The 24,332-nt window shown below is 37.5% G+C and overlaps 1 protein-coding gene across 2 annotated transcripts in view; it reads left to right on the plus strand.

Moving 5' to 3' along the window:
* The window catches only part of ZFPM2 (zinc finger protein, FOG family member 2), a 542,561-nt gene that overhangs the window by 2,325 nt on the left and 515,904 nt on the right, over positions 1-24,332 (plus strand). The window lies entirely within an intron of this gene.

Here is a 24,332-nt window from a genome sequence, read left to right on the forward strand (position 1 = left end):
TAGCATTTTCCTATTGATTTTTCTTTGCTCTAATTGCACTGGTATAGCTAATTTGCGATGACTTTTATGGACTCTCTAAAACACTTATTTAAGTAATATCCATCTTACAGCTCTGTACTGCATGTAATTGTAAAATGTATTCATTTTCTGTTCAGTTTCACCTCTTTAGCCGTTACAATTTGTGTTCTTTAATTTTTTGGGCCATTTATATTAATACACCAGCATTAAATTAAGTTTGTGCTATTGTATATGTGTTGCTATTGTCCCTCCTCTTTTCTATACTGATACAAACTTTGTTTATATGTCCTGCTCTCTTCTGTGTTGTTTTATTTGTCTGCCTAATGTAATTGTTTCTACTTTTTTTGTGTGTGTATTACCTGTATGTTTTGGGAATAGCTGTGCCATTTCACTGGAAAGGCTGGCAAATGGATTGTTAATAACTATTAACATTAATTGCTCAGTGAAACGCAGACCTGCTGATTGGCCTTTTATCAATTAACTCAATTAAGTGTGTTGGGTGTATATTTTAGTTATACGTGCGATGGTCAGAAATAAAAGTGTGACTGTTAATTGATACGTATTTACTATACATTTATGGAGTAGCTAAGTGAGAGAGTCTTCTGTTATGTCTTAATTTGGGATTGTGGATTGGATAAGGTTGATGGCATTAGTTACACAGTATCGCATGTTGATAATTCAGAAAGCATTATTGATCAGTGATGTGACATCCATGGTTATTTGTAACATGTTTTATTTAATCACCTACGTGTTTTTTTTTATATACAATGTAGCGTGGCATTTAATGTAGTGAGCGTCATAAACGGGTCACCTAATATGTAATAGGGATACAATATTGGGTTATATTTTCTTAGTAGTGTTTATATTGTAAGTCTAACATTGTAACCACATAGAAAAGTATACTACAGAGGCCTAAGTAACCATTGCAAGTTTTACAAGGCCTAAGGGACTGAACATTGTCTCAAAAAGCTGCAATGTGTATTTATAGTATTTATACAAATGTACAATGACACTATTATGTCTTATGCTGCATATGCTTATTAGTACGTGTGATAGGCTGTACAGGCATTTTTGTAAATTAAAATCTATATATAATACTTTTAATTTATATATAATGTTTATGTGCAAATATTGTGTCACACATATACATACATACACACACACATATACACAAATAGATGGTTGTGACTACTATATCTGTTGTATCTATTTATTACACAATGATATATATATATATATATTTATATATATATATATATATATATACACATTAAGGTGATGTAGTGATTTTTATATTTAAAATATTTAGCAGGTTGTATTGATTAGACACCTATGCCAACCTAAAACAGCAGAGGCCTCTTGCGGCACAGCATGTATGTCCACCTTGTACAGTGGAATCAGACTATGCAGGTTAAGCCATAAAGATACAACAATTAAGCAAGCAGCAAAACAAAAGTCAGTTCCTTTTGCCAAGAAAACTCTGGAGACATTCATTTTAAAGGACAAAAAAGGTTGTTGGAAAAAAAGTTTTTTTTCTTTTTTTTCCTCCCTGCATTCTTGTCTGTGCTATCTAAAATTGTGATTTATGCAGTATTTTAATATTTTGCTTATTCTTTCCCCTTGGGTGCTCTCTGGGCAGCGATAAAAAGGCGAAGCTGAAAGAGCACCATTAATTTGCTCTGATGACTGGCCAGATAAGGGGAGATAATGGGAAAGATAAGCTGGGAAGATATACCATCAGAAACCCGATTATTACCATTAAAATTCCAGCCCAGCAATCTGCACAAGGCTGATAATTCCTTCTCCGTTTCCACCACTTTGGATGATAAGGCAAAAAAAAAAAGTCACTCAGTGCTCCTTGATTAGACTGCCTGGATATCCTGATAATGCCGTGATAAATTATGTATTTGGCCCCCACGTTTTGTAACAAAAATTCTGATTTCATTATATATTTTTCTCTACTCCTCTATATTTTTTATTTTATTGCAAGTCTCCGCTAAGTGAGCTCCCTCCCAGGCCAGAAAACAAAACCTCTCTCTCGTGAGCTATTATTGTAATATGTGATTGATAAAAAGCAGCGATAGGAAACGAGGTGTTTTGTGTAGGGGGAGCCATATCAATGCTATCATCCCATCTCGCTGCGCCAGCTGCTCGCCGTTGTTGTTTTTTAGCCTTATCACCCCTTGCCAATATACCAATAAATTGCCCAGGTCGTAATTTAACTGTAAAATTTATGACACCAGTGTTTTTTTTTTCTTTTTTGGTGACAAAGCTGTTGGACCATTTTGGGACTACTTTATTGTACCTTGACTTGTCTGTAAACTCCTAGTAGGTCATTCGGCACTTATCAAGGCATAATAGAGGTCCTGAAAAAGTGGGAGGAGTTTGGAATCATAGTTTGGTTTGTTTGCAAACAGATTGCCAGAGCCATGTGTTATAGCGTTCCAAAGCTTTAAAATAAACATGCAGTGTAAAAAAAAAAAGATCTGCTTATTAAGAAATTGACTAAAAAAAAAAAAGAAGGAAAAAAAAAAGATTTGTTTTCTAGCACCATTATAATAATAAAATACACATATGCAAAATATACAAGATAATAATAATAATTTAATTGTAATATTTATGCTGTTAAATATTGATTCTTTTTTCATAATACTGACATTTGCTGAGCATTGTTTGGTTTTCACTTGGCACCATTAATGCTCTTAATAGAGCGGTGTAATTTGAGAGCAGTGTAACTGACTCATCATGGACCATATTACTGTACACGATAAGATTCTCTTAACTTGCTTTGACTTTTCCTGGTGTGTTCAAATATCTTTAATCATTTTTGTGTATGAAAAAAATAAATAAAACAAATTAACTTATTTTATTTCACAAAAATAATACATATTTTATATGTGGAATATAATAAATGTTAAATTTGTATCAATAATATGAATACCAATTTACTTTATATGCATAATGAATACCATATATATATATATATATATATATATATATATATATATATATGTGTTTATATAAAATTATTATTATTATTGTTGGTATGTACTTGATATTTCTTACATTAAGACATTAAGCAGTATGCAGTAAGCAGTGTGCACTCGTAAAACCATTTGAGTACCGTGTACATAGCTATTCTTAATGGTGGCATTCTTGTGGCATGCCTATTTTCTCTAACTTTTTTTCATCTAGAGCAGAACTGCATTTGCTAGAAAATGTAGCCATTGTTTTCAACAGAACTAGGGTGGCAAACACCTGCGATACTGCAAATTAAATCATGTCCCTGGATGGTATAGGCACAGACTAGCCAACTGTACAACTGCACAATTTGATTTTGAAATAAGGTTGGACCCTTAACAACTATTATGATAATTGAATGTGTTGAATAGATGCCACGTAAAAAAAAAGGCTTTTTTTGTTTTAGGAAACGTGTAAATCTGCCTTTTTCATGGCAAATGTGCCCTGTGTTTTTTCACGATTACCAGACCTAATTCCATTGTTGAATATTATGGTCTATAATATATTCATGGCTGTAAATTCCATTACAATTTTATGGCGTATATATGTTTCATTGGCATGACTGAAGTCTTGTAAACCACGTAACCTGAAATTAATTGAGAGAAGTAGGTGAAAAGTAAAGTCCAGCAGATATTGTTGCACTTAATTAATATGATATATTTGTCCACTGCTGTATAAGGCCGTACAGTACAGGGATTCGTACTATCAATGTGACCACTTGCCATCCCAAAGTTTGAAGTCTGCCTGCCTCTGGGGTTTATCAAAGGCACTGGCATTTTCTCTGCAGTTTGCTCCTTGCCTTTTTATAACACTGTCTATATTAATTAGGCCAAAATAATGAGTAGTTCACATTTTAATATTTTAAAATGGAAAAAAATATTACCATTGTGTTTTTATTTGCATTTTTTAAAAATACATTGGAATATTTTAGGAAAATTCTGTCAACATGCTTAAACACACCACACATATTGAAGTAGGAATTTCAATTGTACTTCATTTATTTATATAAAATATAAACGCTTTATAAATTGTACAAGAGATAACATGGAATTATTGAAATAAATAGTAATAGAAAACAGCAAGAACACACAAGCATATATAAATGTCTGAAAAAAACATTCAAATCAACATGGTTTTAATGCCAATTTTTGAACTTGTCAAGGCTCTAAATTAGGCTCTATAAGACATATGGGTGGCAAAAAAACAGAAATGATAACTTGAGAAAATTGTGTGACGACCATGAGGTTTTTTGGTTATTTTTTGTGTTTTTTGCACCTAATTAGCTCTGTCTATTTTTCCAAATCCTTACTTAGGTTTATAGTAATTTTTTGGAATACTTAAAGTAATGACTGTTCTGTTGTGAGATGCCACATAAATAAATGTGTTAAATGTTGGACATAACTAATAAACTTTAAAAGCTTAATGTATCTTTTAAGTATTAATTAGCTGTGAGCTCAAGTATATGCTAATAGCAGAAGTGCATCTCTAGGAAATATCACTGTCAGGCATTGGAGAAGATAATTAGAGAAATTGCAAGGTTTGATAAGCTTACACTAGAAGAACATCTTACTTAGGTGCTGAAGATAACCTAGAAGTGGAAAGACGTTTTCCAAAAACATTAATGAAAGAGGGAATTAGTTAAGTTGTTAATGTTATTTTTGCATTTTTATTTATTTTTTTATGTAAACTTTTGACTTGAAGCCAAATTTGAGCATGCTAGCTATCCAGGCCACTGAACAGAAGACGGGTTGAAAATTATTCATATTATTTTTTCATATTTATTTTGTAATTTTTGATTTGTATCCCTCGAAGGACCGCTCTGTTTTGCTGAATTTATCGGGCGCAAGTCTAAAAATTCGGAGCATCCTTTAACAGTGTATTAGCATAAAGATAACACATTTGTTTATTGTCTTTTAGAATCAGCTGTTAGTATCTCTGCCACAGGTAACAATTGACTTTTCAGGCTTTAAGTTAATAGCCTTGTCTCTTGCTTGTATGGATCAATATTAGTATTAATTAATCACCGTTATCAGTTCTAAGATCTGGTTCTATTTGTTGTTACATCAGCAAAATATCAATACAGAAAGTGGACTCTGGGATCGTCATGGCAACTTCATCTCTTGGGTCAAAGAAAGTTTATCTTATCTGTTCATGGAGAGTGGCAAACTGTTTAGGGATCTAGTTTGAACTCTAACTGCATTGATTTAGTTTTTGTTTGCAAATAGAAACTGAATTCCAATCACAAGGGATAGGGAAGATTTAAATATTAATGCCCGGAAGCTTGTCCGTAAGGCGGTGGCTTTATTTCCGTCAAAATGTGATTTCAAAATGACTGAAGGGTAAAGAAGGTTTAAGAGATTTGATTGCCGAGTTCAACGTTGTATTTACATTTTTACTACTCTGAAAAATTATCTAATAGTTGTAAGCATTTCTTTTTAGAACAATTTTTTTTTTACTTTTATGAGCTTTTCTTTTAACTGAAGAATCATTGGCTGCCTTTTCAAACTTTTCTTGGTCAAAAACCAATAGCTGTTAATTTAAATTTAAATATTATAGTTTATCTAATTGTCGACTTTTTTTAGTTATGTTAAATATGTTATGAGAATACTATACACAGTTCAAATTACATTTGAACTTTTCTTTATCAAAGCAGAAGATTTAAAAACTGTCCCGTGAAACTACATTTTTACCAAAATTTTTCAGGCTATAATTGATAATTTTGATAATTTCAATAATAATGATGAGAATAAAAATGAAGATGATGTTATGACACATTTTCAATGTTAACTCTTACAACACATTGTTTTCAATTGTTTTCTTGTTTTTTTAACCAAACCCGTACGACTACTTTTATGTATGTATATTATTAAATCTAATAGTTAACTCTACTTGCTTGCTTTCCATGGTATTATTTACATCCCTCATTTTGTATGTTTCAGACACAGGAGGGCCAAGTATTTTGAACTCTCTGGCTTTTAGGATATTTTAGGCTTGAGAAATCTGGATAGTTTTCAAGTACTCTGTTCAGCCATCATTCTGAACATAGGACAATGCAAAGTCTTAAAGGAACTGCTTCGAAGAGGTTAGACTAATATCCACGTATTCATGTGAATGCAGTTAAGTCTGGCATTTATGCCAAAATTACAGTCTGTTCTATTGAGTGAGGCATACAGTATGTAGATTACACGGCTTTAAATTTTACAAACAGTGTGTGGAATGCTGTCACAATAAGTGTAATGATGATGAAATTAGTAAGAGTAACATGACCACCATCGTAGCTAAGTGTTTTCAAATAAAAATAAAAATATTTATTATATTTCTTTTATTTAAAAATTTGCTGAGTATTTTTGTTTTGGGTCATTTGGAGGTATCTGTTAAAGTATATTCAAATAGCTATTAGTTACAGCCATTTAAATCATTAGCTGTTTGAGTTTTATTAAACTTGACAGCATTTTAAAACCTATTTGTTTACTCTTATTCTTATAAATAAATTTAAAAGTAACAAATATATTTTCCAGATGCTCAATAGACAACAACGTAAGGTAAGAACGAACCAATAGAAAAGGTTATCCTAATTCCTTTACAGCAATTTTAGGCTCAAATGTATGTCAGATTGGTTACATATACATCTTTACTTGGTCTCTTAGGAAGGGGTACATTAATTACTTTTTGCTAGTGAAGTGAATGTTAGATACTTCAGCTAAGAGATTCAGCTGAGATTGATCCATGACAGTTGCTTTGGTGGAAGAGTTTGTCCTTCCAGGCTTGAGCGTGCTTTCCATTGGAAACGGGAGCTTTTCTTTCTGGACTGTTTGACTGAGTTGGGAGTAATTGTTGCTTTTATAGTCAGTGGAGCACTGTTACCTTAAGGTTTTATTGAAAGAATAAAAATTAATCCACAAAACAGTAAATTTATTAGTATCATACATAACATAGCCAAGTGTAGTATGTATACAGACCTTGTGTAAAAAAAAAAATCCTAAACCTGACTATACACAGCTAAGCCTATGTAAATCATTTTTAGAGCAATAAAATATGATAGAATGTAATCTGCATCATCTGATAATGCTAAAAGTTATGGCTCAACAGACTACAAGTGAGAGTGCGATCTTTGGTTGTGTGGCTTAATAGAGCTTTTATTCTATCAGCAGAAGACATACATGCTGGAGATGAGTTTGAACAGGAATACGAGCAACCTGTGTTTTTTTTTTGTGTGCCACCTTTTCAAAGATAGTTTTCAATATTAATAATACTACAAGGTTCGCTTAAAGACATTAGATGAATGAATGATAGTCTCACTGATTGGCTCAAACAGGAAGCAATGGTTACTTCTAGAAGTAGTGGCATACATGTCCAAGCAATGTTTTATTTGATCTGCCAAGTTGAATTTTTCTGTCAAGTAACTGCCATTCTCCTTGCAAAAGAAGGTTTGTGCTAGGACAATATGGATATACTGTAGCTACTATTAATATTTTATTGGATTTGTCTTATGTGTATGTCTAGCATAAGGTAGAATTCCAGCCAAGTCTTTCTTTTTGTAGTGGATATAGTGAGGAAGGTTATTGATGTCCTGATTGAGTGGATCAACTTGTGTAGTTATATCTACAGTTGTTTCCTCTGGATTACTGGAGGTGTATCCAGGTTCTTGTAGAACCATAATTGAGGCTTAAAAAAGGGAGCACCAGATAGATAAATTCTGGCCAGAATAAATGTATATGTTGTTTGTATTTAATAAACTATTGAATGCAAATAACAAATACAAATGATCTGAACAGAAATTATTTCTCTGATGCTGTCTTCCTTATGTCTGCAATGTGTTTTTTATTGATGTCTTTAAACGTTGGGATGATTTTTCTCACTTTCTATCCCAGTGATGGCAGTCACCAAGACAAAAGTGACACAGACATGAATAAAACACTCTTCTTTAGAAACATAGGAAACCACTGTCAGGAGTTTACTATTGTACACATTCTTGTTGGGGAGACTTCCCCCTGACCTTCGAACTGTCACCAAGAGAGGAAATGAGGGAAAATCTCTCCAGAAGTTCACAGAGGTTCTAACTCTTCCCAACCATATTCAGAACATAAAATTAACTTTGGTTAAAGTGATTTGAACTTACTTGAAATTGTGGTCAGATATTTTATGACTGCTGATTACTTATTCTGTAATTAAATTGAAAGACATGGCCCTCGTTCTCTCCCCGGTCTCTTCCAAAGCTAACTTTGCTAAAATAGGGTAATCTCTAGACTGTAGATCAAATATAAATGCATCATTTTATGTATGCCTTTCTCACCATTTTTACCACAAATGAATCCTTAAATAATGTTTAGGTCCCAGAGACCCTTTGCAAAAACCAATTCATTGATGGGCAGTGGGAAAAATGCCCCTTACATTAATGGTCAGTGGGAAGAATGCCGTCTGTTCAGTACAAATCAGAATGCCGCACTTATGGACAACTAAAAATATCATGGGCATCATGATGCTGCCTCTGCATTGGCCCTGAAAATTTGCAGGCACCATGTGATGGACAGTGAATCAACCAAAGCTCAAGGAACACCTAGCAAGCTCTGGAGAAACCCTAGGGCCCTAGAAACCTATGGAATCCTGGTTGTGAATGGCTGCTGTTTATGTTAGTTTACGCCTTAGTATGAGGACATCTACATGCATTTCTAAGAGTTAGTAATAGTTTCTTTCTGTTAGATGACAGGTTTCATACTTTAACTGATGCACTCTGTGTTGGAGATTGTAAAGAAAAATAAATAAGAGAATAAACCCACAGACTGTTGCCAAAATAAATATTCGAGACAGTGTCATATTCACAACACATTAATGGTTATAGGGACAAGGATAGTAGAGGACATACAATTTTTATAGTCATACAGTTTGGCAAAAGACCACATTTGCTCTTAAGGCACCAGTGGATCCCACAAAATGCACCCTATACTTTATACTATGTCATTGTTTTTATAACTCCTTTATCATAATTATTAAAAGGTAATCCATATTTTGAATTAGACAGCATTGAATTAAATATTTGCTGGCCATAGATGTTCCATTAAAAAATGATGTTCGTATTTTAGCATTGCTTGTGGTTTTAAGAACCTTTCTCATGTGCCTGGGGGTGTTACTAAGTGCCTTAGGCATTTACAGGTCTTCACCTTTGTGCACTTGGTCACGTTGTTGTAGGTCTTGGCTGTCCTTTGACTCATTGGCCTTTTTTATCAATTTTTTTCTATAAAAGGGATGATTTATTGTTTATTTATTGCAATGTGTTTCTGATTTAGTTTTTTCTTTATTAAAACTACTGTTATAGACGTGGGAAAGGGTTATTATTTGTGTGGTCAGCATAGAACGCACAAAGATATGATGAGTGGCTGAGTTCTCATATACACATTTTTAGTATTAAAGACCGTAACATAGCCAGCAATTACTTTCTCTAGTGACAAAATAATTTAGTTAGTTGTTCCAGATAACAGCAAATACTTCCATGTACTGGCAATGCACATGCATACTGGATATGATTGTTCAATAATCACAAGGTGGGAAAAAGATCTGTCCAAGGAAAATTGTCCAAAAAAAGTTCAGTTCTTCATATTTTTCATACATAAGGTATATCGTAGAAGGACCCGTGTTTGACCCAAAAGCACACTTTTCTTAGCACCACCAATTTATGTCTAAACTATCCTAAATGTTTTTATGAGTGGTTTTTTTAGGACCAACTTAAACAGTAAAATCATATTTACCTTTTAGAAAGGTTAAACAATTTGAGGTTTTGATGACTTCTATTTGAACTTCTGATGTTTGATTGAAAGTATATCTAAACCCAATCACAAAAATTCATATACATTTTTAAACCACTGTTTTTGTTAAAATGATCCTGTCATAAATCTCATTGTTAGATAAAGTATTTCCTGGGAACAACTCTAGCTCTGGCATTGTCACCCTGTCACATGCTCCCGAGTTGAAGATTAAAAGTGGCTGTTTTGACTGTTTTTGGTATCAGGACACTGGCACAGAGCAATGATGTGCAGTTGACATTGAGTGGGTGCATGTAGACAGGGAGTGGTTGATTTAATAAAGGCAAATAGGCTGTTCACATTGCAAGGGAAGTTACACTTTGCAAGGGAACATTCCCTAGGGCTTAGTGAATGTGGTGCAAGTTGCATGTTGTTTTTTCCTTGCACGTGATTGGGTATTCTTTGCAAAGTAAAATTTCACCACATTCACTAAGCTCTTGGGAATATTCATTTGCAAAGTGAACAGCACATTTGCATTTAGTAAATCAAGCCTGAAGTGTCTAAAAGAGGCAAAAGGAGTTCATAATTATTATAAAAAAAAGTTGAAAAAAAGGTTAAAAATACAGTATTTTAACAAGAAAGCTTTGCCATTGGTAACGATGCACAATAAACAAAGGGGTCTATTTAAAAATGCTTTCAATTGATTTGTATAGCTGTCATCCATTTTGTTTGGGAAAACGTGTGAATCCTGTTATATTTTTAAACTCTTCATTGTATACTCCCTTGGCACTGTAACTGTACAAAATATTAAATACAGCACAATACTGTATATATATATTTAGTATGTAAGTTTAATCTTAGATTGTATGTTATGTTCCCCTAGTGTGCAGTGAATGGTGGATGACAATTGCCAGAATATTGCCACTGGCAGCTTACCAGAGATCTTGTAGTGATAGTTCCGAATTTTTGTATGATAAGGTTTGCTGATGTACTAGGGGTTATCTATAATTTTGAGAATGTGTTGTTATAATAGGCTTGCCTGCATGAGTTGTTCATAATGAAATACTTTACTGCTTTTTTAAAAAATACTTTTATGCTTGAAAATTACAGTATAACAAGCCATACAAAGTTATGCTTGGGGTTCAAGCATTATTTATGTTAAGGTTGATTTTGTGTTAAATTTTATTCCATTTGGTGGAAGATGTTTAAATCACGCTTGGGCATCTAAAGACAGATACTTGTGAATGTTCTAACATACAGCTCAACATCAAACAAAACATTTATAGCACTAATAAATCTCATAGTTCTCATGAGTACCTTGAGTGTTGAGTAGTGTCTTCCTGGTTGCACCTAGAACCGATGACTTGAAGAGGAGTAGTCTGGAACACAATCTATAAGAAAGGCCTAATAATTGCCCAGTGAGATATTTGTTACTGCAAATAGATTGTCCGTAAAATGAGAAAAAATAATTATTTTAATTCAGCATGAGTGAGCTTCCAGGACTTCCCCAAAAAAACTAAGGATATCTTTACTGGTTCTATTGTCCGCTGCAATATAGCTTACAGTTTTATGAAAAAAAGTTGCTGTGTCCATGAATTTTTTAGCCTTTTGTCCCTAAAAAAATAAAATAATTAGGACTGCAACCTTTTATAATTCCTGGGACTGGGTTACTTAGAGTCATTAACATGACGTGTGGGTGGGTGTTCCACCCCTTGGCAGATCTGCCACCTAAGCTGTGACTTCCCAGTGCTTCACAGACGAATTCCCAATGCCTATGTGCGAGTCATGGTACTTAATGGACCCACAGCCTCTTGAGATCTGTGATGTGTCCCAGGGGGTTGCGGGTGGGGAGGGGAGGAGGCTGAACTTTTGATCCGATCACCCATGTTATCCAAGTGGAAGTGGAGTGGGAGTGAGTACCTGTCAGAAATAGGTACTCACTCCAAGAAAAAAAAAAGAATTATACCTTCAAAAACGGTTTAGGAGTGGGGAGGAAGAGGAAAATCAAATCCTCCCTTTTTAGGTTAAGTTTCACTTTACGTGTCTCAGGGTTTTCTCCTTGCATTCCTCTTGAGTAATGAGGTATGATTCTGCCCCAAATGCGGCACGGTAATTGCAGAAAAATTCACATTTAAAAATGACATTCGGCTTGTTGCCCAAAAAGGAGCAGGAGTTTCTTTTCGGTGACAAACGTGCATAGGGCAGACCATTGAGGTGAACGGGCTGCCCTATGCACAACATTTGTATCCGTGTGTAAATTGTTCATTAAAAATCACGAGCAGGAACACTCATTCCCACGATACGAGGTCTAACTTAAAAATAATAGACTACTTAATACTACCCACAATACTATTTCCCTCAAAAAAGTTGAACTGTTATGAATACTAATCTGCATATCAGTTACTGTATGTTTGGAGGTGGCTGGAAAGAGTTCAGTACATTCAGGCTGAGGAATTGTTTGCTCGGGGCTCAGAAATTACTGTAGACCTCTTCCAAGCCTTTGATAGGACTTGAATATAATATGCAGTTTCCTATCTCCTGTGAAGTCCAGTGGTTAGATGTATTCACTAAAAAGGATTTTTTTTTTTTAATGTTTTAAATTCGTCCCTGTTAATCAGACACAACTCACCCTCTACATGCTCCAGCACTGCCTCTACCCAGCCTATCTAACACCAGAATTAGCTGCATTAATGGGGAACTGGCAGGATCAACATGCAATTACTAGGTAAATGCAAAGACCATGAAAATGATTAGAGTAATATAAAAGGTTTTTTATCGACAGACTCATCTTTGTGGGCAGAGATATACTTTAAATGGTTTGTTGTTACTGGTTTTGCTTTCTGTGGGATGGTGGGGAAAATTAATTGACTTGCATACTTGCATAGATCTGTCAGTAAGCTGATGTATATGTAAGAAGTCAATGTGTGTAATTTTTATCATTTGCTATCATGTACTGTGTATAATTATTAATATAATAATAATATAATTATTATTCTATTATTAATTCAGCTTTACAGTCCTCTTCATAACCATGTCACATCTACATTTTTAGTATTTTTTTTATGTTCTATTTAAAGGGTTAGTTCACCTTTATAAAAAAAAACTGCCTATGCAGGTAAGGAGCATCTGTAGATAAAAACAAACTGTGCAACTTTTTCTAAAGTTGAATAACGTCCTTTCTATAGGTGTTGGCCATTTACATACCTCATGAAGTCTGATCTGAAAAAAAACTCCCAGGAAGAGGGACCTAGTCATTATTGCTGACCTCCACTGTCACAGGATTGAGCTCTAAAATGCTGAGCTCACTACTACATGCATCAGTTAAAAGAAACAGCATGTGAGGAGGTTTGAATCAGAGAAAGAGCTTGCTCCTGTGATGGTGAAGGTGGACGGTAACATCTAGGCCTTGTTTACCAATGTCCTGGGAGCAGGGGCGGACTGACCATTTGGAAATTCGGGCACTGCCCAAGGGCCTGGGGTCAGTAGGGGGCCCCATGATATCCCCCTGGTACCTTTTTCATAGGCTTTTCTGAGTTTGGGCAAGGACACAGGGGCCCCATGATCCACTATTGCCCAGGGGCCCCATGAGTTGTCAGTCCGCCCCTGCCTGGGAGTTTTCAGATCAGACTTCATGAGGAATGTAAATGAACTACATTTATATGTAGGAAGGTGGATGAGATGGTGGTCACATCCTCCAACTCGTCAAATCAATCCCTGGGACAAGGCTGAGGTTGCCGTCAGGGAATACTCAACCTTAAGGTGGATTCTACTATTAGAGATGAACGTACACCATGTACATTTGTACAACTGTTCTCCAGTTAACTCTCGGGTCCCCATGTAACTGTACATCTTCCCACTGTAGCTTTCAATTAGGCAGGCCGTGCTAAACACTGACCACAGCCACCTGTTCAGCTTTTCCACTACTGGTCATGGTAGCAGCATGGATACCCGACGTACACTTGACTTTGACTGTTGAGCTTCCGTACCTCTGTATAGGATGGAGGCCTCTGCAAAGCAGTTCCATTCCAGTACTATGGAAGACGGAATGTGATGTGTAGGGAGTGCTGATAACATATTCTTTTTGGAAGGCTGCCTGCTGACTGTACCTTCCGTTGCCTGAGGCAACCACATGTATGACTTGCATTAAAGTGACTCTTAGCATATGAACTCTTCATACCCCAAGTGAAGGTGACCCAAGCTGTTGGCTAAATGTGTAATACTGTAATTTACTTGAAATGGACTCTTTTTAATAACTTCAGACCAGGTAAAAAGGCAAAGTTTTAACGCTTTACTGAATAAAGTGCAAAACAGTAAAAAAAAGGTCCAAAGCATAGAGAGAACAGTCCTATAGACACAGTCTCTTCCTAAATCCTTAATCCATAATCCTAACCAGGTTATGTGCTGTCCTGATGTACCTGAAGAAGTAGAGACTATGTAAATACAGAGTCCATCAGAGGCAATCTCAGGTAGCTGGTGTCTTCATGGAGAACCCCAAGTTCTGATAACTTCACATCTTGATGACAGATGGTGGCATCCTTGCACTTCTCCCTGGTGCAACTTTCTTCAGGGAACCAGGGAGATGGGCAGGATCGTGGACAAGTGACGGCTGCTTTTCTCTGGACTCGGCCCACTGTCCACTTTTATATCACAGATGTAATAGATTGGACCCAGAGATCCCGCGAAAAGCCAAAGAACCGAGAAAGGCATTAACCACTACCCTCCCAGCTGGGGCAGCACCTATCTAGCTAATTCCAACCAACTTACGTATAGGAAGGGCATTGTTTAACTTTGGTCAAAGCTGCACAGCTTGTTTTTATCTGCAGATGTCACTAAACTCCATTTTCCAGAAATAATATTAAAATGTAATAAGAATCCATATTCTGATGATCTTTATACTTAAAATCAGTTGACAAATACAATGGTGTTTTGCTAATATCGTTACTAATATCTTAAGGTGGGTGTAAATCTCAGAAATGAAAAATGAACAGAGCATTTTCCTCTAAAGTGTGTACTGAGAAATAGCCTTTGATCTGTGTGGTTTAGAAGGTTTTAGAAGGCTCTACAGAAGAAAAGACTGCAAATACACCGGTACAACTTTGAGAATTTGTTCCATCTCTTTGTATCACTCCAGTCACTTCACTGGGTATAGTCTTAACTAAACCATTAGGTTTATAACCACTTTAACACTAGAATCTGCTATGACTTCTTCTGAAGCACATTTTACTCAATGTTAATTTATTTCATCAAGGTCTTGCTGTGGCACACTAGTCTACCCTGCTCCCTATTGCCACAAATATGGTAACCTGGGAACCCCTCCTTGTGATGAAACAGAGGAATTCTCAGTCACACCTATTGCAGGCTCATTGCTGTCTCTCACACCCAGAAAGCCTGAAGTAAAAGTAAATAACAGCACTTACAAGGTTTACACATGCACCAACTGGCTTTGAACCTGCCGTAGAAATTTCAGTTTGATTGGTGATGTGAAATGGAGAGAAAAAGGAAATACATAGAATGGGAATCAGAATCAATGGGTTTATTCCTGGTTTCTGGCTGTGCTGGATTGCAGGAAACTCAGATTAGGGTTCCAGAAGCAGATTTTATTGTTTTAGCACAGCTGCAGTGTTTGTTGAATAGAAACATAGACGATTGACAGCAAAAAGACTAAGTGGGTCATTGGGTCTGCCCTTTAATTTTTTTAATAATTTTTTTTTCTCTTTTAACTATAAAGTGTAACTAAAGGCACAATTTGGGAATGGAGTGGAAATAGAACCCCTATAAGGTTTTTATTGCTGTGTCCCTGTTAGTTAGAATCACCCTTCCTTTTTGAACTGGTGACTTTTATCACTGAAAATGGAAATGAAAGAAAATACAAAACTTTGAGTGGCCACCAGGTCACAAGGGACACTTGTTCTTTTGACCATGGTAACTATAAGGGATTCCCTCACTTTGGGGGATTTCCTCTCAAATCCTGCTAAAGTGATTCCGAAGGCTTACATTTAAAAAAAACCAAACAAATATGTCTATACCTACCTGCTCTTCTCAGGTCCCCCGCTCCTGGCCCGAGCATGCGCACTCCCCAGCTGCTGCTCTGTGTGTCCCGGGAGTCCTGGGATAACCAAGACTCCAGTGCACATTGCTGAATTAATAGTGGGCTTAGGTGAGTATAAGGGGGGACTGGGGGGATGGAGGGCAGAGAAGGTTTTTCTACCTTCATGCTTAGAATGCATGAAGGTAAAAAACCTTGAGCCTTTACAACCACTTTAGAACTGGAAGTGAATGGAAATTTCCCAGTGGGACAGAAGGCATAAAAATCTGACAGGTGTTATAACCCTCCAGTACGCTATCCAAAAAAGTTTTGCCTTCAGTTCAGACTTTTTTGTCTGAGTATAAGTCTATGTTTGTCACAAGTAGCTCACTAATTGCTTCCACTTAGTGCCTAAAATTTATTTTATAATCATTATTTTTTTTATTGTCAATATTTAACTTTTCTTCAGCCTTCTTATTAATGCATTAGCAGGGGTTATTTTCAGTGAAACCTGCATGTCAAAAATAATCTGTACACCCACACTCAGCTAAATTATATATTCTTTATTTGTGAAGACTAAGCTTTGTCTTACCCTTGCTCCCTACTAGTAAGCAAGGCTTACCGTTCACTAGGGCTGGCCATACACACAGATTTTAGCCAGCAGGCTGAACAAGAAAAACATTATAGATTCCTCTATTTACACTAAACAGCATGGATGGAGGAATCGCTGCTGTAGGCTATGTATTCAAACAGCCAGGACAGCCACATGTGCTTGAATACCCAATCAGTACTTGCATCTAATAGGATACAGTCCCTGTTCAGCCATCAATTTTCAGCTACCAACAGGGACACCAACGCCTGCAATTTCTGCTGACATCCGGCAGACATCTAACAGGAAATTTATAATTTATAACTTTAGCAGCTCTGGAATTTTTGATTTATTTGATGTACTGAGAGCAGGTTCATACTAAAACACGGTGTGGAAAAGGTGTGCTCTGTGTGCGTTTTCTATGTTTTAGGTGAATGCGCTGCCCTTGTGAGTTGCATGCAGGTGCCAAATAATTGGTTAATTGCACCCCAAATGCATCTCACAAATGCAGAGTGTTTGTAGCCACCAAATTACATGGTGTCACAGTACTGTGCGGTTTGGTGCAGTCGATTCTGAAAAAATAGTACCCAGCCCGCAAATGCTCTTTTTGAGTTGCTTAAGTTGGTGAAGGGCTAACAATCAACCAAGTACATCAATCTATCAATTTTGTTGGATAAATGCCAATCGATGAGCACCACTACCTATGGCTGGCAGCACTGATCAGTGAGTTCTGATGGAAGGGAAGGTATTATAGAATATGTACCAGTTACAGACCAGCTGATAGGATAAATGCCTACAAGAGAACTATTATGAGAGAAAAGCTTGCACTGATACCACCAACCTCCTCCAGAAATTGCTAGTGTCAAATATAAAGGCATGGTGTTAGAAATTCACTGGTTGTATAATTGTTATGGACCAATGGCTCAATAACTGGCAAAACCGGAGAACAAGCATGACAGTATGGAAAATGACAAATTCTGGCAGGGCAGTTGGTATTGGCTGCACCGTGTAAAGGAGTAAATTTTGTGTTAGTACAGTGGTAGTTGCAGCCACCACCCTAAGCATTCACACGTGACTAAAGGAGCCCCATAGACAGCTCAGATTTTGGACCATTCCTGCTGAATCTTATACAATTTGATTCAAATATGGGAATCAATTGATCTTCTCTTGTTTGGCCCATTGGCTGGACAACAGAACGTCGAGCCATGTAAGCCACAAAGAGTAGCCACAGATCTTCTTGCTCCACAGCTACGAAAACACTTTATATAAAAATAATTTCTAACCTTTTTAAACTTGATTTATCTGCTTACATGTGGAATTCATCAATTACCTGTATTCTGTTATTATCTTTTGTAGTAATTAAATTGTACATATCTTTTCTGCAGATAAACTGAGTATTTTCTTGCTGTTTAACATAATTACATCATTGTTGCCAAGTTGTATCTGATTCTGTTTCTCTGTGTTTTTCCGCATTTGGAACACTAGACATCTTATATCAAGGTTGGGAATTGATATTACTTTTTAGTACATTAATGGCACCCAGCCGCCCTTTTGTTGCAGTTTTGTATATTTTTTACTTTTTGATACATTGAAAGTAAGTGAAGGTTTATCTTTGGATACATATGGTTTGGTACATTGGAGATTCTTGTAGATCTGGGCTTAGTAAATTATAACATAAAGCACTGTCAACTGTCTTGCTGGAATGGATAAATAAAGGGTAAGGCAGGCTACACATGATTCATTTTCGTTCGTTCAACCTTCTGGTTGAACAAAAGAAAATTAAACGATTTTCCTCTCCACACATTCGAGGTGGATGGAGGAATCCTCCCCGCTGAGCGACTGTATTCTGACAGCAGGAAGACTTTCTTACAATCAGAATACACCTATCAGCACCGCTGGCTATAGCTGGTGGCATTGATCAGGCAACAATTTTTAAACAGGCTGGTTGTATAGAAGTTAAATGAAAAAATTAACTTCTGGATAAATAGCCTGCAAATAGATGGATCGAATTTCATCTGGTCCCTGATGAACTTGCTGAATTTCAATCCATCTCTGACCATGTTAATATAGGGACTGACATACTTTCAGTTTCCCTCCAGAGTCAGTGACATGAACAACAGCCAAGTTGTTTGGTCACTTAACCTCTGATGAAGCAGAACATCAGTACATATGAACTGTTCAATTCAGCAGAGATGTGTACACATACCAGTATGTTTGCTAATGTGACTGGCACAAGACGGATGCCTGAAGCTGCATCTTCTCCAGGCAAGGTAGGTATTTCAGTCTATTATTATTTTTTTTATCACTCCTAGCAAAGCTGTTAACATACATGTAAACCCTTACCTTGTAAAACAACCCAATATATATATTGTGGAAACTCGCTTCAAAATGGTAGAGCTGTTTAAAGTACACAGCAACTCGCTTCTTTAAGGGCCTTTTTGCCCAATTTTATTTAAAAGAAGAAGTTCCATAAACACAAATGCTTCCCACGCAGGGGTATCCACCATCAAACCAATTCAGCCTTCTGGCTCTTTAAGCTAAACCGCTTTATATCTGTCTCCTACAGACTCCTTCCACAAGGTTGTTTTTGCACACAGCAAACCTCTAGCACACAGGTAGTCTGGCTTCCACCTCTCCTTGGTGAAGCTCACCTGACTCCAAGGCAGGGACCTCCTGTCTGCCGGGGTGGAGCCCTCCTGACTCCTGTCTGCCGGGGTGGAGCCCAGAACCCTGGTTCTGACTCTACAAAAGAACCATGCACACCTGAGCAATCAGTGTCCTGGCCATTCCCAAACCCTGGTCCCAGGATTGGAGATTTCATCCCTCCCAAGTCGCTTTGAAATCTCCAGGCTCCAGGTCCCAAAATGGACCTTACAAACAAATGAGGAAAGTGAAAATCCACTTCCTCTGTATCAAACAAATACCCCGGAGCCCCTCAACCTGCCTTGTTAAGAATCCTGGGTGACAGATCGCCCCACTGTCACAATATATATAAGACATATCCTCTGTTCTCAGCTACTTAATGGTTGAGGTGGGGGTGGATACTGCGGAGAGTCAGCAAAAGGCAGAGAAAGTGATTAGCTGTGCAAGGTGGCATGTTTGGACAAGTCTTGGCCATTGAAGGACAGGCAGGTTGTGCTCCCAGTACAAACAAAAAAATGACTACGCTGGGATGGATGTGCTTTAAGGCCTTGCATGGTCCGTTTGAAAATGAAATGCATAGAGACTGGTAGGATCACCAGGTATTTAACACAAAAGAAAAGAGTTAAAGAGAACAGGTTACTTTTTAACATAAGTACATGGTACAACAGATATGTATCAGGAATATGAAATGTTGGGGTAATATACATACATAACATACATAGCTTTAAAGCTGAACAAAAACACACAACGGAGCTCTGCATTCACAAATCAGTAGATTCTACTTTTACCTGTTCCAACCAACACAGCAGGTGGGCCTTAATGCTCAGCTGTCACATACAGTTGTGACCAAAATTATTCAACCCCCACTGAAATTGAGTGTTTTGGCCAGTTTGACATTGCTTTTGATCATTCAGTCATCTTGCTTACATTTACATTAAAGAGGCACTTGTAGGTCAGACAAATATAACATAACAGTTATAATGAAATAACCACAAATGTCTTTTCTGTGCTCACAGCATTATCAGTTTTATTCAACCCCCAAGTGACATTCAATCTTAGTACTTAGTACAGCATCCTTTTACAGTTATAACAGCTTTTAAACGTGAAGCATAGCTTGACACAAGTGTCTTGCAGCGATCTACGGGTATCTTCGCCCATTCTTCATGGGCAAAGGCCTCCAGTTCAGTCACATTCTTAGGCTTGCGCACTGCAACTGCTTTCTTTAAGTCCCACCAGAGGTTCTCAATCGGATTTAAGTCTGGTGACTGCGATGGCCACTCCAAAATGTTCCAGCCTTTCCTCTGCAACCATGCTCTAGTGGACTTGGAGGTATGCTTGGGATCATTGTCCTGTTGAAAGGTCCAACGTCTCCCAAGCCTCAGGTGTGTGACGGACTGCATCACGTTTCCATCCAATATCTCCTGGTACTGAAGAGAATTCATGGTACCTTGCACACGCTGAAGCTTCCCTGTACCTGCAGAAGCAAAACAGCCCCAAAGCATGATTGACCCTCCACCATGCTTCACAGTAGGCAAGGTGTTCTTTTCATCATAGGCCTTGTTCTTCCTCCTCCAAACATAGCGTTGATCCATGGGCCCAAACAGTTCTAATTTTGTTTCATCAGTCCACAGAACACTATCCCACAACTTTTGTGGTTTGTCCACATGGCTTTTGGCATACTGCAGTCGACTCTTCTTATTCTTTGGAGACAGCAAGGGGGTACGCCTGGGAGTTCTGGCACGGAGGCCTTCATTACGCAGTGTGCGTCTTATTGTCTGGGCTGAAACTTCTGTACCCACATCTGACAAATCTTTTCTCAGTTCCTCAGCAGTCACACGGGGACTTCTCTCCACTCTACGCTTCAGGTAGCGCACAGCAGTCGAAGTCAGCATCTTCTTTCTGCCACGACCAGGTAGCGTTTCAACAGTGCCCTTTGCCTTGAATTTGCGAATGATGCTTCCTAAGGTGTCTCTTGGTATGTTTAACATCTTTGCAATCTTCTTATAGCCATTGCCCTTCCTGTGAAGAGAAATCACCTCTTCTCTTGTCTTCCTGGACCATTCTCTTGCCTTCACCATGTTTGTAACCACACCAGTAAATGTCTAGAAGGAGCTGAGTATCACAGTCATTTTAAAGCTGCCTAATTGGTGCTTATTATGCTTGATTGCTGCTCGGTGACATCCACAGGTGTTTTCAATACCTGATGGAAAGCACCTGTATGAACCTCTGTTCTTCAGAGTGGTAGTCTTTAAGGGGTTGAATAATTGTGGCAATGAAGAAACCACATAAGAACCATTTACTACTGTATTACATAAACAATTGATGTCATTTTAGTTGCATTTGGGTAGTTACAACGTCCTTGTAGGATTTGATTCTGAATACAATTCCAAATGTACACTATAGTCCCTAAACCCCTTTACAGCATTGGGGGTTGAATAATTTTGGTCACAACTGTATTTGTGTCCATGAAGCTCTGACAGCTCCTGGTCATTGTTTATGTTTGGGAACAGGTGGAACCACCACAGTGGTCACATGATCAGGAACTCCACCTCTGCCTCCCAACGTTAAGATCCACTTAATGGACCACCAAAAGGTTGAAATTGCTAAAAAATTATTTTTATCCATTTTATTATTTAAAAGTCAAACTATTATGAAATATTATCTATAAGAAGTAGCCTTTCACTTTGAACCCAACAGAAATGCTACAACTACTATCAGGACCAGTGCCTGTGTGTCTGCAGGAAATTGTTTGGAAATTTTGAGTTGATTCTTGAAAATATAAACCCTAAAGCCCCATTCTAAATATCAAATGGGGCTGATTGTGATTACCCACAGGAGATTCATTGGAAATCCATGTGAATAGGTGCAGGTAGGAAGCACCACTGACAGCATTGAGAGCCTGACAGCACCCACAGCTTTTCATGACTGTTAACATGTATTAGCTCATACAGCGATTCCTGCAGATGATTGACCCTGGATGCAGACATCTACCAAAACTATTAATTTGAAACCCTACCTAACTACACCCCTCAATTTTATCTAGGTAGATTCTCACACAATACATTTTATTGGTAGATCTAAAGAAGATGGTACAATCTAGTGTGTGGTCAAGATGTATGGCCATCTTAAAATAAAGACCATCTCACTGGTGGAAGACCACCACTGAACGGAAGAGACACCACCACATAAGGCACTATTGCTTCAACCCCCAGTATGTTTCACAAGGCTTGGGCATTACATCAGAATTGTTCTGTTTTCCAATGGGAAAAGGTGATAGAGAACCATTTTAAAATGGTTTTCTAAGACAAAAAAAATGGGGACACCCAGGCACCCAGAGCTGCAGATCAGTCCCTCCCTCTCCTGACTGGCTTACTGGCTGTGAATAACAGCGGTGGGAGCCAATACGTCCCACTGCTGCTTCAGCCAATCAGGACTGAAAGCCCCCGGAGAGCCAAGGCTCTTGTGGACATCGCTGGATCAATAGGGGGCTCAGATGAGAATTGGGGGGCTGCTGCACAAACATTTTTTTACCTTCATGCACAATGCATGAAGGTTAAAAACCTTCAGACTTTAGAACCAGTTTATGTAACACTTTCAGGTCCCCTTCCCACCCACAACCTGTGAAAGAAGAAGCAGCAGACTGATGAGCTCATCTCTCTGTCACTCTTCTCTTTCCTCCAATCAACATATTTCTTCCACTGTTAATTCTCCCTGTATCTGTAATTTATTGCCATTTAAGCAAAAGAAAAATGTCATACATGGAAAGTTCCAAAGACATATTGAGACTGAGTTGCATACTGGGCAGGACTTGGTTCTGCATCGCATGTAGGCTGTGAATTTATTTAGTACAGGTACTTATATAGTGCTTCACATATATATTGTACAGTCGCATCAGTCCCTAACCCTCAAGGGGTGTACAATCTAAAGTCCCTAACTCACATTCATACAGACACATATTAGGGCCAATTTAGACAGGATCCAATTAACCTACCACCATGTCTTGGGAGGAAACCCAAGTACCCGGAGGAAACGCACACAGGCACAGGGAGAACATGCAAACTCCAGGCAGGTGGTGCCGTAGTTGGGATTTGAACCAGCGACCCTAGTACTGCCAGGTGAAGTGCTAATCATTTAGTCACTGTGCTGCTCGTTGAATTGCCTGTTTCCACCATGGATGCTTACATGTACTTGAAAAATGGTTCTGTGGTTAAATTACCTGGCACAGAGGGTGTGCTTGTATGTAACATAGGGAGTAACTGCAGCTGTTCAGTATCTATCACATTATCACTGCTTCATTCCAGCTCCTCCTTGCCAGTCTGCAGACTCCTCTGTTTCCATATTGCTGTTTTAGAGAACATTCACACTGATACACGGGGCTCCCACCACACACGGCCACCAAATAATAGCAACACAACACGCAGATAACATCCCAATTGCTGCGGGTGATGAATGTAATTTTGTAAACTGCGACCTCGCCGTTATATAAGTATAGCTGATATTTCTTTATAATTCTATATCTACTTTATTACATTGCCAACCACTGGATTTGTGGAGCGGAAATCACACCATGCAGAATAAAGGAAAAAAATGCTTTATATTTTGTAAAGTGATCAGATGGCAAGGAAGACCAGATTAATCTGTGAAAATGTGGAAGGAGCTGACATAGTTAATGAATACATATTGTCAGTTCATTTATATCCAAACATATAATTATTAATAGTTAATAGATAATAATGAGTGGATGTTTTATACACATTCCTCTACATTTTCTGTGACTTTTTTTTTACAGTAAAACAATAAAAAAAAATATAGATATATATAGATATACAGTATCTCACAGAAGTGAGTACACCCCTCACATTTTTATAAATATTTTATTCTATCTTTTCATGTGACAACACTGAAGAAATGACACTTTGCTACAATGTAAAGTAGTGAGTGTACAGCTTGTATAACCGTGTAAATTTGCTTTCCCCTCAAAATAACTCAACACACAGCCATTAATGTCTAAACCACTGGCAACAAAAGTAAGTACACCCCTAAGTGAAAGTATCCAAATTGGGCCCAAAGTGTCAATATTTTGTGTGGCCACCATTATTTTCCAGTAAATTGGGTAGCAGGGTGCGTCGGTGGAAGATGCTGTGGAAGTATGGCATCCAATGATGGATGAAGTATAGGAAAGCTGGTACTGAGCAGTACTTCTGAAGACTGGAAGCAAACTGTGCAGAAGAAGATGAAACACGAAGGTGCTTCTAAGTGCTGTATTCCAAGATCAACTTTTAATAAAAGCGGTTAAAAA

Source organism: Staurois parvus, unplaced genomic scaffold (assembly GCF_062004578.1).
Source record: "Staurois parvus isolate SC_StPar_1 unplaced genomic scaffold, SC_StPar_1.0 ptg000876l, whole genome shotgun sequence".
Lineage (NCBI taxonomy): Eukaryota > Metazoa > Chordata > Amphibia > Anura > Ranidae > Staurois > Staurois parvus.